The following is a 10,769-nucleotide window of genomic DNA, read 5'->3' as shown; positions in this document are numbered from 1 at the left end:
TTTTAACACTGAATTACAATGCAGGGAATCGTGTGTATATTTATATGCTCACGTACCTAATAAACTGAAAATATTGCGGCAGCAAATCACTTTCTGTTTTACGTAAATTAATTGTATTATATACAACGAAATAAATCATTTTAATATTAGTTTTAAAAGAATATTAATGTACGAAATCAAACCATTTTTATTCGTTATATTAATAGATGGTAAATGTGAAGATAATCCAGAGGTCACAGCGACAGCGAGCTTGACTATTCGGCCTCTGTTTTTAAAGATGCGATCTTACTCCCAATTTAAGATTGACCACAATTTATAATATTGTTTTAATATTCCAAAAAGGATGAATAAATGTCGAAAACAATGTTCTCATGAAGTTTACGGAGTTTATTTTGAAAGGAATGCGCATTAAACACGATATTTCTTATGAGACTAAAGTAGACCACAGTCAATCTTTTAGCATTCACAAATCATTTAATATTTTTGCGCTTTCTGCTATTAGATACACGGTTACAATCTTGTTATCAGTAATTAGTATTTTCCATAAGTGCCTTATTTAGTAACTAATGTTTGTTATACATTTGTAACTAATTGATTTTCAATAAGAGTGTCACTTTAAGTTTAAGGATTGTAAAGTCGTGGTTAAACATGCATGGATCTCTATAAAATAACATTTCATGCAAAACCATAACAAGTAAAAAATCAAGGGCCGAAATTGCATTCAAAATAGAGTTAATAAACTTGATTGTATAAGGATTCAATGAAATACATGGGATAGTTGCAAAGCTACTGACTGATATGTGTTTACGTGCGAAGCCTTAACCAGGATTTCTAAGTCAAGTTATAAAGGGCAATAATTTGCATTCGAGACAAGATTACTGTATAAGTATCTTCCATGGCCGAGAGTGTAAGATAGGTTCATTCCGACCCGAGCGTAGGGTTTACCGAGTTTCCGCAAAACACCCTGCGCGAGGGCCGGGATGAACCTATCTTACACTCTCGGCCATGGAAGATACTTATACAGTAATCTTGTCTCGAATGCAAATTATTGCCCTTTATAACTTGACTTAGAAATCCTGGTTAAGGCTTCGCACGTAAACACATATCAGTCAGTAGCTTTGCAACTAATTTAAACTTAGATCAACAAAAATAAGCTTAACTACTACATTTAGTTTATGATATAATCCGAAATTTTACGAACTATTTATACTGATGTACCGGCACTCACCAGAGGTTGTTTTCGATACAAATGGCCGAGGAATTCCGAATGCAACTGACTGGCAAAATAAGCATACAGTGCATGATAACAATGGCACCCTTAATAATATCCACTTTGAGCAGAAATGATACTTGACAGCGTCACAACTACTCTACATCGCCATCATTTGAGCACCACGCTTATAAATCAGTGTATATCTCCTTTTTTAAGACGAGTTTGTAATGTTTGATGTGTGCCGGCGTAAGTTATACACATAGCAGTTTTTCTTGCATGCCAAAAAAACACGTTCTTATGCTGTTTCTATGCAACTAAATGTGGTTGAAATGCTAGCAGATTTAAAAACCAACAACAACACAAGTCCGGATCGGGAGACTCCCATGTTCTCACAATATTTAATCGAAACTGTAGCCAAGCTTTAGTAAAAGTGTTGTTACATTGTACCACATTCTCAGAGTTTCCGCAAAACACCCTGCGCGGGGGTCGGGATGAACCTATCTTACACGAGCGGCTATGGTAGATGTTTTTTCTCCCACCTCAGTGAAACAAAATTAAGTAAAAACGCATTTTTTTCGCTGGAACTCTTTTGTGCTTAGTGAAAATAATTGCGTATGGATATGCGATAATTCGTGGTTGTCATTGATATGCGCGCAGTGATTCAGATTATGTTAATAGTCAAATCGGTCTTTAAATAGGTCTAAAGAGAGTGAAGCATTATTTTTGAAAGGTGCGTGAAAACTGTGTTATGGTGACATTTGAAGCGAGAAATAGTTAATTAGCGTTCTAAATATTGCCACAAGACAAGGTTTCCATGATGCTACAAACCACATACTTCAACAAGGGAGGTAATTACAATGTGGCGACCATTAAAAAGGAGTTCCATACGGGCATTTTATCTTCGCCCGCGGGCAAGATAAGAATTTCTAGCGTGGTTAAAATTATGGATCTACTTATCTGAGGTGGGAGAAAGAGTTCTCTGTAGTCGCTGAGATATTGATTTAAATGAGGTATGAACATGCGAAACCTCAACCAGAATTTGTAGTCGAAAAAGGTGCCAAATTTTTAATTAATTTAATTTAATTCAGTTATCTTACTTGGTAATTTAAGTGAGTAAGATGGATAAGTACCATTGTATAAAGTAATACAATGCATTTAGTTGCGTTGCTGCTAAGCTATTAACCTTGTGTGCTTACACGATGAGATACATGGAGGTATTTACTTGAAAGTGCTTACATTAAAAAATAACCAAGGACCGACACCGACGTTGGAGTGAGTAGTATAGCTTTCCATTTTTCTTCGAATAGTCGAGCAAAAAAGCCTTGTGGTGCTATCCTAAAAATAATGTTTGTTTTCAGTTGTCATTCCCACAGTTTTGGGTCAGCCAAACCGAAATGACTGGAAAAGGATTAATGCTAGGTCAGCCAACCCAAAAATCACGAGGAACTCATTTTTATGCTTGTTCAGCCAGCCAAAAAATACGAGGGAACGAAGTCGGCCTACCCTTTCAAGTAAAATGATAAGTTCGCAACGATTTTAAAGAACACATTCGACGTCAACTTACTACACATACACGTAAGGATGTAAGCAGTGTTTCGCGACCCTTTTTATTACATATAGCTTTTATCAGTAAAATGTACAGATGATAAGTTACATCGGGACATAATATCAGAAAGCGACACAGATATATACCTGCAGGAAGATTTACAGTGTATCTACAAATTCATGCTGAAATCAACATGTTGCCAACGACTGCTACACTCGTCTGAAACTGTAACTTGTAGACGTACCTACATGTAAATATACCCGAACACGTCATGTTTCGCAACCTCGTCATTGACAAACCTAATAGGATGAGACTGTGACTATTTTTAGACTAGCTGATATCCGCATAAATCATTTTCCTCGTGCTATTGAACGTGCCATTCTAAACGTGTACAATTTCCGAATAAGTTGATGACATTGTGCCGAAGTAAACAAAACGTAAACCACACGTACCAATACAAGAAGAGTTCGGCAGTCTCTCTAACATGACAGTCGGAAGTCCAACTCTGTCAGAGAAATATTATAATACTAAACCAATATTCGGTGATATGAAGGAGTTTAAATGTAATTGTGAAAAGGATATTGGCATCTTTATTGATGGCAAACACACCTTTGATTAACATGTCCAATAACAAAGTCGGAACGCTGAATAGTCCTCTTGAATTTATTGATGAAAACACTTTAAAGTTGTATTTTATTTGTCAGATATTACCAGATTTATTTTTTGCAGGCTCAATATGAAGCCCGTACATCAAAAAGGACTTCAGATAACTTGAAAATATACAGAAAAAGGCGACAAAAATGCCAAGTTTTAGCCGTCTGTCTCTGTATGAAAAACGTTTTCGTTAGTTATTATTGCGTATATTGTCATCTGTGTATCGACGCATAAGAGGATAACAATTGAACCGATGAATTCCAACAACTTTAGGTGTCCAGTTTCATTTTGATAGATTTTCCTATCTAAGGCTCGAACATAAACACGGTTTCTGATATTCTGATTTATCAAATATTGAATTGACGAATGTGCCTCAACCGTTCAGAGAAATGTTCAGTCTGTTAAGTCCACATTTCTAGTCGGCATTTCATAGATTGTTAGTCCCAAGCACACTTAGGCAGCTAGACTACTAAATGATTAAATCTTTATTTAGTGTCTTCAAAAGTGGCATTTTATAGAACATGTATACTTTAAAACATGTATTTGATCAATCCTAGGAAAAGTGTGAAGATGAGTAATCATCAAATAGTTAAATCCCAGTGCGGTCTTGTTTCGCTTGCCGTTCAAATACGATAATCACTACATATGATAATTAAGTTGATGTATGTGTGGTATGTTTGTAATGCTGGGTACGTTGTGCTTCTTTAGTTTAACTTCTGTTATGCCTTTGCCGTGTGCGTTTTAAATGGGACTTCGCAACATGTTTGTCTAATTGGCTTAGCACTGTAGTTTTCATTGTATTAGAAACTATGCACTATGAATGTCTCCTTAGAAAACCTCCAGCATTACAGCCCTACAATGCGCGCATCTGTATCGATGTTGGCGAATCATGAGACATATTGCCAATGAAGAGGTTTTCACGATCTATCCTTCGGCCGTCATGGTGCATCCGGTGGTTTTATGGGACAACAGGAAACCGGTAGATATCCCAACACAGTCCATAATTCGCAAGGCTGGAGTAAATTTCATAAAAGCAAGAACAGTTCGACAAGGACAAAACACAGTGATTACTGTCTTCCTAGGGCAGATAATTAAATTGCAATAATAATTCATAGATACAAGAAGGCTCAGTGTTCATCAAGAACACCCGTCCCCCAGTAAGTGTGACCCTTTCCCTCTCTTATATCAAGAGGAACATTTACAATATTTATATGAACAGCTTCAGAAACAAGCTCAATACAAGATCCACCTCCATGTCCACGTTTCGAGATATTCGGTCGTTTGTTCGAGTTAATAAATCGAAATTTCCAGATATTATGACTATGATTATTTCATTAAAAGCTCCCGTGAAACTACAGGACACATGCCCCATATTTCGGGAATAAATTCTGTAGTTATTTAATGTTTGTTGGGACCTTCGACATCTTGTTTTCCCCATGTTTCTCTATTATTCATATTGATGTATGTTCGTTTCATGTGTTGTTTTAACTTGTAAAAACTACCTTTCACATTGTCTGAAATGCTAGGGACGTCTTTTAACTCATATATTATTGTCTTTGGAATACTATGCCTTTATATGAATTAGATTTATTCCCGATGACCTGCGGGTCGATTTAATTCCGAAATGTTCGATTGTCATTAATTGACTTCAGTGATCCTGCGAAGTGAGGTTAAGCAGGTAAGCAGTCTTAAGACCGAGTATTTGTGGTTGATAGAGTTGTTCAGAAAATTCGTTATAATGAATGCTTCCAGATATATCGGACACAATCTAAAATGGGTCATCTAGTATAAAAAGACTAGGTTTCAATGTCAAAGCTTAGAAAATCCTTAATTATTGAATAAAGCCTGCCTTTTCATCCTATCTGTGTCAACCATGATCATAATGTTTGTCTTCATTAAGTTCCACAAAGTTCGAACGTGTGGCATCTTGGATCTCAAAATAGTTCATATGGTTGTTGTGAAAGCTTTGATCACACGATAGAGGCTGCGTTTTCATCTGCATACCTCGAATCCTGGCTGGTATGATTGTGTTGATGAATCTTGGATAAATCAAATATGGGTTATCCTGAAGATCAATTTCTTCGACGGAATCATAAATCAAACAGTTAATTCTATGATAAATCGGTTTGTTCTTAAACTATTTAAGATGTTCGTACTTTTCAATATATTAGTAATAAATTTTCAATTCACTTAAACTTCATTCCGTGTGATCGTTACCGGAATGCAAATTCCATTTATAAATTAAATGAGGCCTCAAATTATGCCTCCTTCAAAATAGCACAAGTATATTCAGTTGCAAGTCTGTTCGTCGGTACCTCGGCCGGTAGATCAAACCTTGTTCGATCACTTTAAGCATTTTATGGCATTGCCCTAAAGTTTGTATTTATTAAACCTCATGTTGTTATAAGGCATGGCCCATTGTTTTTTACCCTAAAGTTCACATTGAATTTGTTTAGACGAACATTCGAATTTCATTTTCGATACATTAAATTCTTAGACGGACGAGCTCAGGTTTTTGGAAATTTTACCTGGAGCTCCAACAAACATCGGGGTCGTCTCTGTACACAGTTCGTGGAACTCCAACAAATATCAGGGTCGTCTCTGTACACAGTTCGTGGAGCTCCAACAAACATCAGGGTCGTCTCTGTACACCGTTTGTGGAGCTCCAACAAACATCAGGGTCGTCTCTGTACACATTTCGTGGAGCTCCAACAAACATCAGGGTTGTCTCTGTACACATTTCGTGGAGCTCCAACAAACATCAGGGTCGTCTCAATACACAGTTCGTGGAGCTCCAACAAACATCAGGGTCGTCTCTGTACACAGTTCATGGAGCTTCAACCACAGCTCATGAAGCTTCAACAAGCATTAACACACCCTTCAACAAATATCAACAAACAGCAATGTCGGCTAATAAAGAACATGAACACAGCTTTCAACAAATAGCAGAGCATAAACGCAACTCATAGAGTTTCAACAAATAGCAGAGTCGGTTTATGAAGGACAAGAACACAGCTCATGAAGCTTCAACAAAATGCAGAGTCGGCTCATGAGCAATATGAACACCGCTTTTGTTGGGCACTCGGTGCAATATATTGCAATATACATCGAAACAAACAAATTAACCCTATGTATCGTTTGTTAAGAAAATATAATGAACTTGATTGAACAAGTTCTATATTTTACGAGGTATTAGTGATTTATCGAAAAAAATATGTCATTGTTTCTCTAATTTAGTCCATTTTACTGTGAACAAAATGACCGTCGACGATGTCGGTGCTTGAAATAAAACTCAATGATGACATTTCCGATATGACGTTGTTTTACGCATTTTACACGGGGGAGATTCACGTGATCGCTACAGTTCATCAGGCGAACACTTCAACCATTTAATTCGGCATTTACGGATGGTTAATGATAAGGTAGGTTCTAAAGAATTAATAAGGCGCAGAGTACCCGCAGTGTAGCGCATTATATTCGCGTAGTTTTTGGTGTGTTTTCTTTTGAAAGTTTACACCTTAAACTCGATACAGATTTTGCCTGAAAATTTAATAACTTGTCAAGTAGCTTAATAATGTTTTATAAGTAGGTTTTCAAGACTTTTGGTCAATTCGTTTTGGAGCAATTATTCTTTTTCATTAAATCTGATAAAACCGAATGCCCTGCTAAACATTTAATATAGGCTTTCAAGGGAAATTGCGAAGAAAATTAATTGAACCTGAGTGTTGCCATACGAAGCGAGATAGGGTTATTTTATCAAACTTCAGCAAATAAATTTAAATTACGTTTAACATTTAATTACAAATATCCTGGTTCTACAATTATGCTATACACACAAGAACAGTGCGTATTTCTGTAGAGTACTTATTTTTGAAGAAGGTTTAATAGTTTAATGTCTCGGGGTCATTGTGCACTGCTCAGTATGTGTATCTTTGTTCGTTTTTGTTTTGTGTTAATATGACTACACCAGCAAACCTTCAATGTCGATAAATCATTCATTCCATCCAATTATTTCATTCCTTTCTGGTCATTCCTGCTTATCCATAACGATGCTGCTTTACTTTCATTTTCATATTTTACTTTCACTTTTCTTTACTCTCACAAGCACGCGTAGTAATCTATGTCAATGGTGAAGGATTCTTTGATTAGTAAATATCGCCAGTTATTAGCTATGCCTAACATTAAATCCTTTGAATAGTCTTCTGGAGACTTTCCATGATGGCACTAATAATTTCGACGTATATGTATGTTGTTTTTTTCCATTATATCAGTTGTTAGTTGATTTTTGCATTCCTTCTTGGAATTTTGGACAATAGCCTTTAAATTGTACGTCGTGGTTTAGGACAAAAGCCTTTGTACGTCGTGGTTTAAGACAATAGCCTTTGTACATCGTGGTTTAAGACAATAGCCTTTGTACATCGTGGTTTAGGACAATAGCCTTTGTGCATCGTGGTTTAGGACAATAGCCTTTGTACATCGTGGTTAGGACAATAGCCTTTGTACATCGTGGTTTAGGACAATAGCCTTTGAACATCGTGGTTAGGACAATAGCCTTTGTACGTCGTGGTTTAGGAAAATAGCCTTTGTACATCGTGGTTTAGGACAATAACCTTTGTACGTCGTTGTTTAGGACAATAGCCTTTGTACATCGTGGTTTAGGACAAAAGCCTTTGTACATCGTGCTTTAGGACAATAGCCTTTGTACATCGTGGTTTAGGACAATAGCCTTTGTACATCATGGTTTAGGACAATAACCTTTGTACATCGTGGCTTAGGACAATAGCCTTTGTACATCATGGTTTAGGACAATAGCCTTTGTACATCGTGGTTTAGGACAATAGCCTTTGTGCATCGTGGTTTAGGACAATAGCCTTTGTACATCGTGGTTTAGGACAATAGCCTTTGTACATCATGGTTTAAGACAATAGCCTTTGTACATCGTGGTTTAGGACAATAGCCTTTGTACATCATGGTTTAGGAAAATAGCCTTTGTACATCGTGGTTTAGGACAATAGCCTTTGTACATCGTGGTTTAGGAAAATAGCCTTTGTACATCGTGGTTAGGACAATAGCCTTTGTACATCGTGGTTTAGGACAATAGCCTTTGTACATCGTGGTTTAGGACAATAGCCTTTGTGCATCGTGGTTTAGGACAATAGCCTTTGTACATCGTGGTTTAGGACAATAGCCTTTGTGCATCGTGGTTTAGGACAATAGCCTTTGTACATCACGGTTGAGGACAATAGCCTTTGTACATCGTGGTTTAGGATAATAGCCTTTGTATATCATGGTTTAAGACAATAGCCTTTGTACATCGTGGTTTAGGACAATAGCCTTTGTACATCGTGCTTTAGGACAATAGCCTTTGTACATCGTGGTTAGGACAATAGCCTTTGTACATCGTGGTTTAGGACAATAGCCTTTGTACATCGTGGTTTAGGACAAAAGCCTTTGTACATCGTGGTTTAGGACAATAGCCTTTGTACATCGTGGTTTAGGACAATAGCCTTTGTGCATCGTGCTTTAGGACAATAGCCTTTGTACATCGTGGTTTATTTTGACTCTGTCTTTCATTAAAACCGTTTACTAGTGATTGGGATATTTTCCAGCTATATTAACCGAGGACCATATGATTCTTGACATAAAAGTCTGCATAAACACGATTTAGATACTTTATTTAAGATTAATAAAACGGTATTCAACTGCATATTGACGTTTATAAAACCAGATAGGACAAAAGACGGTGTTTATATGGAAGCGTACAGGTGCCAAAGTGAAAAAAATATTTTCCAGTATATTATCTCCTAATTAGGAGATACTAACTCATAATTATGACTTACTAAGTCCTAATTATGAGATACTATCTCATAATTATGACTTACTAAGTCCTAATTACGAGATACTATCTCATAATTAGGAGATACTATCTCCTAATTACGACTTATTAACTCATAATTATGACTTACTAAGTCCTTATTACGAGATACTATCTCATAATTAGGAGATACTATCTCCTAATTACGACTTATTAAGTCCTAATTAGGAGATACTAACTCATAATTATGACTTACTAAGTCCTTATTACGAGATACTATCTCATAATTAGGAGATACTAACTCATAATTATGACTTACAAACTGCTAATTAGGAGATCCTAACTCATAATAAGGACTTACTTTCTCCTAATTAGGAGATACTAACTCATAATTAGGAGAGAGATACTAACTCATAATTATGACTTACTATCTCATAATTAGGAGATACTAACTCGTAATTATGACAAAAACGATGGTGATGACGTTGATGATGATGATGATGATGATGATGGTGGTGGTGGTGGTGGTGGTGGTGATGATGATGATGATGATGATGATGATGATGATGATGATGGTGGTTGTGGGGATGATTGTGGAGATCATAATAGTGGTAGTGGTTATGATTGTGGTGATGATGATGTTGGTTGTGATGATGTTGTTGATAATGGTGATGATTAAAATTAGGGCTTTGCATATTACTGTCATTTTTAAGAAAATATTGGACAAGTTGGCAGCCAAGTTGAGCCAAAATGGCAGTTTAAAAAAACCTTGGAGTGTTCAAATGACTAGTGCATAGAAACACAATCAATGAAAGAAAGAAGTCCATAATGACCCTATTATTAGTTTGAAATGACGTTGAAAGTATGTACGTGAAGTTAGCGGCCTAGCGGCCCACCGGCTCAGCGGCGTGAAGTTAGCGTCCTCGCGTCCTAGCGGCCTAGCGGCGTGAAGTTAGCGGCCTAGCGGCCTGGCGGCCCAAAATGCTATCCTATTTTCTTAAAAAAACAAAGAAATATCAACTGAGTTTTAAGCACACACTATCACTCTGAGGCGATTTTCAACATTTTAAAAAATAATCGAACAAGCAGTCAGCTTTTCAAAGCATGTGAACATGCCTCTCCTTATATTTTTTTATATGTATATTCTGTTTTTATGCCCAAATTATCAGATAAGTCGATCGAGCACTTAAGCGGCCTAGCGGCGTGAAGTTAGCGGCCTGGCGGCCTAGCAGCCTAAAATGGTTTCCTATTTCAAAGTATGTATACATGCATTTTCTTCCAAAACTGTAATAATCACGAGTGAGTATCTCGTAATTAGCACTTAGTAGGTCCTAATTATGAGTTAGTATCTCCTAATTAGGAGATAGTAAGTCCTAATTATGAGTAAGCATCTCCTAATTAGCAGTTTGTAAGTCATAATTATGAGTTAGTATCTCCTAATTATGAGATAGTATCTCGTAATTAGGACTTAGTAAGTCATAATTATGAGTTAGTATCTCCTAATTAGGACTTAATAAGTCGTAATTAGGAGATAGTATCTC

This window comes from Mya arenaria, chromosome 3, assembly GCF_026914265.1.
Source record: "Mya arenaria isolate MELC-2E11 chromosome 3, ASM2691426v1".
NCBI classification, from domain to species: domain Eukaryota; kingdom Metazoa; phylum Mollusca; class Bivalvia; order Myida; family Myidae; genus Mya; species Mya arenaria.
The sequence above is the reverse complement of the archived record's forward strand: the minus strand, read 5'-3'. Positions refer to the sequence as shown.